Consider the following 8,832-nt stretch of genomic DNA (forward strand, 5'->3'; position numbering starts at 1 on the left):
TTATTTCTAGCATTTACTTTTCTGTTGTTTACTTTCTAGCCATTTAATTTTCTGTAAATTCTCAACTCAAATTCTGATTCGCTCAACTAGAACATTCCTCTAATTAAAGTTTCTTGATCAATCAATCCCTGTGGGATTCGACCTCACTCTATTGTGAGTTTTTACTTGATGACAAATTTGGTACACTTGCTGAAGGAAATTTGTTATGAGACAAGTTTTTCGTGCATCAAGTTTATGGCGCCGTTGCCGGGGATTGATTGTGCATCAACAATGATTAAATTGGAAGATAACTAGATTGAGCATTTTTGTTTTATTTGATTTAATTTTCTGTTTGAGTCATTTACTTTCTGTTTTAGTTAATTTCGTCCCTTCCCCCTACTCTTTCTTTGTTATTTACCATTCATTTCACTAACCCGCTAACTGTTTGATATATTGCATCACTCACACTAACAGTAATTCTGACAGATATACTTTCTGCACCTATTCTCTTTGCTTGTACTTGTTGGTTGTATGACAGGGAGAAGAAGCGGGGCTTCAACTTCCTTTAATTCTGAACCTGAGAGAACCTTCCTTAGACTAAGGAGGGAGGCAAGAGAAAAACGTGTAGTTAGTGCTGAAGAAGAGGAGGAACACTTTGAGGAATACTTTGAACCAAACATAGAAGAAAACATGGAAAACCATCATGAAGAAGAAGCTCACAACCATGGCGGAAGAGGACGAGCAAATCATGCTGGGGAGGATAGAAGAGTTTTAGGCTCTTACATCAATACAAACCCAGGAAACTGTGGAAGTAGCATTCAAAAGCCAACCATCCATGCCAACAATTTTGAACTGAAGCCACAGCTCATCACCCTTGTTCAGAACAACTGTTCGTTCAGAAGGAGTGTCCAAGAGGACCCTAATCAACATCTAACCACCTTCCTGAGAATATGTGACACAGTGAAGTCTAATGGTGTTCATCCTGACGCCTATAGACTGCTCTTATTTCCATTCTCACTCAAGGATAAGGCAGCCAAGTGGCTGGAGTCTTTCCCAAAGGAGAGCTTGACAACTTGGGAAGATGTGGTGAACAAATTCTTAGCAAGATTTTACCCCCTCAACGAATCAATAGGCTGAGAGCTGAGGTCCAAACTTTCAGGCAACAAGATGGTGAGACTCTATATGAAGCATGGGAGCGGTTTAAAGACCTAACGAGGAGGTGCCCACCAGATATTTTCAATGAATGGGTGCAGCTGCAAATTTTCTATGAAGGGCTCTCTTATGAGTCAAAGAAGGCCGTAGACCATTCATCCGGAGGATCTTTGAACAAGAAGAAGACCATTGAGGAGGCCATAGATGTCATTGAAACTGTAGCAGAGAATGACTACTTCTATGCTTCCAAAAGAGGGAACACAAGAGGAGTAATGGAGCTAAACAATGTAGATGCTCTGCTGGCCCAAAACAAGCTCATTACCCAACAGCTGGCTGACCTCACCAAGAAGATGGAGAGGAACCAAGTAGCAGCAATCACCACTTCATCAACAACCCAAGAAGGAGTGAATGAAGAAGCAGAGGGAAGTCAGGAGCAATCCAACTACATTGGAAATTCACCTAGGCAAAACCATGATCCATACTCCAAGACCTACAACCCTGGATGGAGGAATCACCCAAACTTTGGGTGGGAAAATCAACAAGACCAAAGCCTTGATCAAAGACGCCTAAATCCCAACAACGCAAGCCACCAACACTTCACATCTAGACCATATCAACACCCCAATAACAACACATCTCCACATCCACATCAAAACTAAAATAACTTACCTCATCCTTCCACCTCTAATTACAATCTACAATCATTTGATGACAGACTCTCAAGGATTGAGAATCTACTTGAAGGCATAGGCAAGGAGATTCAAGACAACAAGGTGTTCAAGGAGGAAGTGCGAGCCAGTTTCAAGAACCATGGAGACACAATCAAGAGGTTGGAATCTCAAGTGGGGTATCTCTCTGAGCAAATTCCGAAACCCACAGATGGATTCCCAAGTGACACAGAGAAGAATTCGAGAGGTGAAACAAAGAAGGTAAGATAGGAAGATTGCAAGATGGTCACTATAAGTGATAAGGAGACTGAGGACAAGCCAAGAAAGTTGTCAGAACAACCTGAAGATACCTCAGTAGAGAAGAAGGAAAAAGATCATCAAGAACCAGAAATCTCACAACAGGAGCTGCTGAGACTCTATGCACCTTTTCCCCAACTGCTCAATGGTGCTGTGGAGAAGAGAATATACTCAAGGTTTCTAGATTTGTTTGCATCTCTGCATATCAACATACCATTCATCAAGACTATTCAACAAATGCCCGCATACATCAAGTATATGAAGGAGCTGCTTCCCAGGAAAAGCTCACTCAAGGGAAGCCAAACTATAGTGATGAACAAGGAGTCAAGTGCCCTCATTCAACCACAGTTGCCTACGAAAAGAAAAGATCCAGGGAGTTTTCATGTCCCCGTGCCATAGGAGAAACAATGTTTGATAGAGCACTCTGCGATTTGGGAGCAAGCATCAACTTAATGCCCTTATCCCTGGTAAAGAGGCTGCAGATCAATGAGATATTGCCCACAGATGTAGTCATCAGGCTGGCTGACAAAACTCAAAAACAAGCAATAGGGGTGGTGGAAAATGTGTTGTTAAAGGTTGGAAAATACTTTCTTCCCACAGACTTTGTCATCTTGGACATGGAAGAAAGTCACACTCACCCAATCATATTAGGAAGACCATTCCTAGCTATAGCCAGAGCACTCATAGATGTGGAGCGAGGGGAGCTAATATTGAGGATCCATGATGAATGACTCAGCCTTAATGTCTTCAAACTCTCATAAGAAGTAGACCAAGAAAACAAAGAACCAAGCAAAGATCATAATGAGATGCTGACAGAGGAAGCAAGCACTAAAGCACAACCAGCCTATCTGGGAAAGCCCTTGGTTGATGAACAAGGAAATAAGCAGTTGTCACAACTCAAGGAAAAACTGGAGGAACCTAAACCACCAGAGACATGTGAAGACAACAACAAAATCCCCTTAGAAGAAGAAGTTACCAAGAGCAAGGCAACATCAAAAGGGACAAAGAAGAAGGTACCAAGGGAGTGGAGGAACAAGAAGATCCCTACGGAAGACTTCTCTCCAGGAGATAAAGTGATCTCAACTTACTTCCCAGATATCCCCCCTAATCTCCCCACTGTACCATCTCAGTTACCTAAGCTCTTCACTATCAACAGAGTTCTCTCCTTGGAACATGTAGAGATCATTGATACAACCAATGGATATAAGTCCAAGGAAAGAGGGGAGGACTTGAAGCATTATCAACCTCCCTGATGAAGGAGAAACGTCAAGCTAGTGACGCTAAAGAAGCGCTTCATGGGAGGCAACCCATGTTTTATTAGCTTTTACTAGTGAATAAGTCAATATTCATGAATTCCAACCTAAACTTGACAAACACTTGGTGAAATCCTTATATAGTAATATATAGTGAAGAACAAGTTTGGTGTTCAAAGCGTGCCAAGAAAGCATGAATGCAACTGAAAGCATGCTAGTCTTGGAGCTTTGAACAGAACTTTTCATCACAGTGCTCCAAACTAAGTTTGGTGTCACCCCATGGTGCCACCAATGTGCATATAAGGATACACAGTTAGTTAGTTAGTTGGAGTTCATGAATAAACAAAATCTTTTCTTCTTTTTATTAGTTTGGCCGTAAAGTTTAAATACTTTTTAGGACATTAATTTTTCTTATTTTATAGGGAAAAGGAGAGGAACATTGAAGGAGATTGATTGGACAACTAAATGAGAAGGGTTCGGCCACTTCATGAGGAGAAACTACACACTTGTTCTAAAAATGGAAGGCATTGGAAAATGTTGCCATGCAACATTAAAAAGGATGGGACCCTTGAAGACCAAGCAATCTCCATCATAAAGTGATGATCCTTGTCCTTTCTCCATGCACAACCCCAACCGTCCATCAAACAACCACTCCATCAATCCACACCCTCCATTAACTCACAACTTCTTTATATAAGTGATCCTTGTTCCGTACCCCACTCTGCACACCTCTCCATTTCGGATTCCCCTTCACTCCCTTCATTGCACTCAACCCTAAACAACCAAAAGTCTCCACACCATTGCCAACTTCACACATTAACCCTCATTCATGGCATCTTCGAGCTCTAAAAGAAGGAAGGGAAAGGAACCTATGGAGCAACACCCGTATGGTGAAAAGAGATTTAGAAGCTTGCACCATGCATTGCAATACGGGTGGATGGTGGATAAGGAGATCATTTATGAGCTGGGATTTCAAGTTAGGAAAGCTAAGTGTCCCGAAATCACAAAGAAGGTAGAAAAGAGAAGATGGGAGCTCCTCACTGATCCGGTCATTAAGGTGAATGCAAATCTTATAAGAGAGTTTTATGCAAATGCGGTCCGATATGATAAGGCAGATGAGTCATATACAAGCTTTGTGAGAGGAAAGATTGGGGATTTTGGTCCATTGAGTGTCATGAAGGCATTAAAACTGCGGTCCATACCGTTTGAAGAAGAGAGTTATCATTCAAGAATGGACAACAACCCTAATCATGACCAGATTGTGCAAGACATTTGTGTACCAGGAGCTGACTGGGAAAGATATGCAGATAGGAGACCAAGGTTCATCAAGAGAGCAGATCTCACTCCGGAAGCAAAGGGGTGGTTCAAAATTGTAAGGAGGTCCATCCTCCCAGCAGCGAACAACTCGGAGGTGAATCTCAATAGAGCCAAACTGGTACACTGTATACTCAAAGGAGGAGAAATCAAGGTTCATGAACTCATAGTAGAAGGCATTAGAAAAATGGCAGAGAAAAGCGACTCAAGAGGAACGTTAGGTCACCCCAGCACTATTTACCGACTGTGCAAGAAAGCTGGGGTGGTGTTTGAAGATGAGGACCCCGTGTGGATAAAAGAAGGCATTCCAATAACCGTTCGACGAATGCATGCTACCGCATCTCCCCTGCCTCAATGGAAGCAAAGGAAGAGGACAGCCCCTCAAGTAGTGGAAGGACAAGTCTTAGAGGGGCAAGCACCAGCCACCTTGGATATGCACGAATTGCAGGAAGCCATTGATGGGCTATTTCGACAATATCTGGAAAGCCAAGGAGCACAGAGAGAGCTTCAACTACAGATGATGGGGCAGCAAGAGGAGTCACTCTCAAGATGGATGACTCAACAAGGGAAGTGGCAAAAGCAAATGATGGATCAGCAACTGAGTCAAGGGCAACAATGGGGTGAAACATTCCACAGGATGGAACAAAGGAAAAACGAGCAACAAGAATCCATCCAGAGGCTAATCAACATCCAAGCACATCAAGGTGCACATATACATGAGATGCATCGAAGACAGATAGAACAGGCAGAACTATTGGACGAGCAAAGGGCATTCGCAGAAGGAGTTTACTTGAGCGAGACTGGGCATCATATAAATACTCAAGCCAGGCTCGGTTACTTGGTAGGACAGCTGCCTATATTGCATCCAGGAATCACAAGGTATGAAGAAATGAGGGATGAATTAGCACGAGAAGAAAGACAAAAGGTGGAAGAGAGTCATGAATCAGTGAGGAAAGCACTTGAGGATTGGAAGCAAGCAAGATTGGCACGGATGCGAGGGAATGCAAGAGGACACAAAGAAGACAAACAAGGAGGAAAGCATGGGCATCCACAAGAGTAAAAGGTGGTGACGTTCCTTCTTTGGTCCATCTTCTTCTATGCTTTGAATAAGGAAGATCTTGTATGAAATAGAACTTGCTTCCATGTTATATTTGAACCTTTTTAAATTCTATCTTTTAAGTTTTTGTGTTGAAGAGGTCTCTGTGTGATAGTCTTTATGTCACCGCATCCTTACTTTGCTTACTTGTATGTTTGTCCCTTTAAATCAAATGAAAAGAGAATGATTGTTTTTAAAGACCAGAGAGGAGTTCATACTATGGAGTAAGTTCATGAGTTTATAGTGTGATCATAAGTTAGCTAAGTTGGTTCAACCACAAGGTGGGAGGACAACTATCTATCATGAATACTATGCTTGAGACACACCCCATGAGACTAGCTAAATACGAAGATCCTAATAAGAAAAAGGGAAAGAACAATAAAGGTTGAAAAATAAAAGAAAAAGAGTAAGCAATAAGGCTAGGCACCTATGGTTTTAATCTTGAGGCATGTGTCTGTGGTGCTCCTGTGTGAGGGATCTACTTGGATGAATAAGCTCTTAGGGGTGCCTTATCACTTGATAACTTGGGTTAACTAACTCAGAATTATCAGCTGAAAGTCCACTATCAAGAGTAACCCTCAATACAGAGCATTTAGTAACCCAAAGAGGTGCTGGACACCAAGGTCTCAAGAAAATAAAATAAATAAACTATGTGCCTGTGGTGTGTATGTATGGGGGAGAGACTTGAGCAAGTAAGTCCTTAGGGGTGCTTCAACACCTAGTACCTTGAACCAACTGATTCGGGAGTGTTGACTGAAAGCTTATTTTAAAGAGTTGCCCCCTTACAGAGCACTTAGCTTAAGAACAAAAATAAGCCCTGAAATAACAACAAAAGGATCAATGAATAAAAGTCTCATGGGATGCAACCACAGTGAGTATTCTAGGACATGATAAAGGTCTGAAAGCCAGGAATGAACCTAAGTTGCTATACATGAAACCACCATAAAACCAGGGACATGACTTCCACAAGAATGACTCATGTCTCTTGGAATTTCATTCATCATTCTCTTGTTCCAGTACTTGCTTAGGGACAAGCAAGCTTTAAGTTTGGTGTTGTGATGCCAGGGCATTTTGGCCAGTTTCACTGACCTTTTCTTTACTGTTTTTAGGGTAGTTTCATGCATTTCCTTAGGAAATAAGCTAGTTTTGGGTAGATATTCATTTACATCTTGATTCAAGCATACATTGTGCACTTTACATGATTTCATGAGGATTTTGCATGAATATAATGATAAATTGGATGTTGCATTTCCCATGACTTGGACTAGAACTTTGATGCACTTTATTGCTTGATTTCAGGACAAAGGAAGCAAAGAAGAACCACATTAGTAGCTATGTTAGTTACACTAACGTTAACACTAACGTGGAATGGGAGTAACTTGCAAAGTTAATGAGAAAATTCATTGCCAATAACGCTCTCGAAGCCATCATTGCCCACGTTAAGAGTCACGTTAACTAAGCTAATGTGAACTCTAACGTGGAAGAAAGGAAATTGAGCCAACGTTAGTGACACTTAACATTATCACTAACGTTGGACCAAGCTCATAAGTGGCCACGTTAGTTGCCACGTTAACTTAGTTAACGTGGCCTCTAACGTTAAGAAGAAAAGGGGGACGCCAACGTTAGTGTCATTTAACATTCTCACTAACGTTGGCCAAGTCACAAGAAGCCACGTTAACTCTCACGTTAACCTAGTTAACGTGGAAGCTAACGTGAAGAAACTAGGTGATCGACAACGTTAGTGACACCAAACATTGTCACTAACGTTGGGATGAACACACACTATCCCCAAGAGGCCACGTTAACTCCCACATTGACCTAGTTAACGTGGAAGTTAACGTGAAGAAGAAAGGTTGTCGACAACGTTAGTGACACCAAACATTGTAACTAACGTTGGAAGGAGCCAACACAAGCCACAATGAGCCACGTTAACTCCCACGATAACTTAGTTAACGTGGAAGCTAACGTAAGGAGAGGGATGATGAGCCAACGTTAGTGACATTCAACTTTGTCACTAACGTTGAAGATGGCTAGCACAGCCACGTTAACCTAGTTAACGTGGACTCTAACGTGGGAGCTAAGGGGCACATTGGAACGTTAGTGACAATGTTAAGTGTCACTAACGTTCTCGAAGGTTGGCAAGCCTACGTTAAAAGAGCCACGTTAACTAAGTTAATGTGGACTCTAACGTAGGGAAGGAGGAGGCTTTTCAACGTTATTGGGAAAGTTGAGTCCCAATAACGTGCGCGAAGGACAAAGAGGCAACATTAGTGGCAACGTTTGTGCCACTAACGTTGAGGTTAACGTGGCTCTTACTTGGGTGAGGAACGTTAGTGAAAAAGTTGAATGTCACTAACGTTCTCGAACCCATATTTTCACTAAACGTTAACACCACTAACGTCCTGAGCTAAAGTCTCTGCCCACTTCACACTTTCTCTCTGCAAGTAAAGCCAAGCCCAATGAAGAAGATAACTGCTTCAAACTCAAGATCCAAAGGCCCAGACCCAAGACTTGAAGAACCAACTAGAAGAGTAGAAGAGTAGTATATATAGGAGTAGCTTTGAATTATTTTGGGGAGTTGGAAATTATAGGGAGCCTCTTGGCTTAGAACTACTCTCAGTATTTTACTTTCTCTGCACTTCTAGTTTCATCATGTATTCTCCATCTTTGTTTTCATTTTCCAGAGCTATGAACAACTAAACCCCTTTCATTGGGTTAGGGAGCTCTGTTGTAATTTGATGGATCAATACTACTTTTCATTATTCTTCTTCTATCTTTTCTCTTGATTTTACTTGAAAGCTTTCGATCTTCATCCAATTGGGTAGTTATCTTGGAAAAGAAGCTATTCATACTTGGATCTCTTCTGAACCTTGAAAGAGGAATGAAGAGATCATGCTAGAAATGCTTTCTCATGCTGGACCAAATTGGGTTTGGATGGATATGTGACTATAATCCTCTCAACACTTGATTTCAGAAATGCATGTGGTATAATCAGTGACCATACTTCATCTCTTCTCATGAGCAATTGACCAAGGAATTGGCTATTGATCAAGATTTGAGAGATTGAATTACA

The 8,832-nt window shown here is 41.6% G+C and overlaps 1 non-coding gene across 1 annotated transcript; it reads right to left on the minus strand.

Moving 5' to 3' along the window:
* Positions 1 to 1,109: 1,109 nt before the first annotated feature.
* LOC148548432 (small nucleolar RNA R71) lies at positions 1,110 to 1,216 on the minus strand. The gene has a single exon (XR_015897286.1). It is a non-coding gene; the product is annotated as a small nucleolar RNA R71 (small nucleolar RNA).
* Between the last annotated feature and the right edge of the window lie 7,616 nt (positions 1,217 to 8,832).

This window comes from Arachis ipaensis, chromosome B8 (assembly GCF_059453495.1).
Source record: "Arachis ipaensis isolate K30076 ecotype BB chromosome B8, ASM5945349v1, whole genome shotgun sequence".
Lineage (NCBI taxonomy): Eukaryota > Viridiplantae > Streptophyta > Magnoliopsida > Fabales > Fabaceae > Arachis > Arachis ipaensis.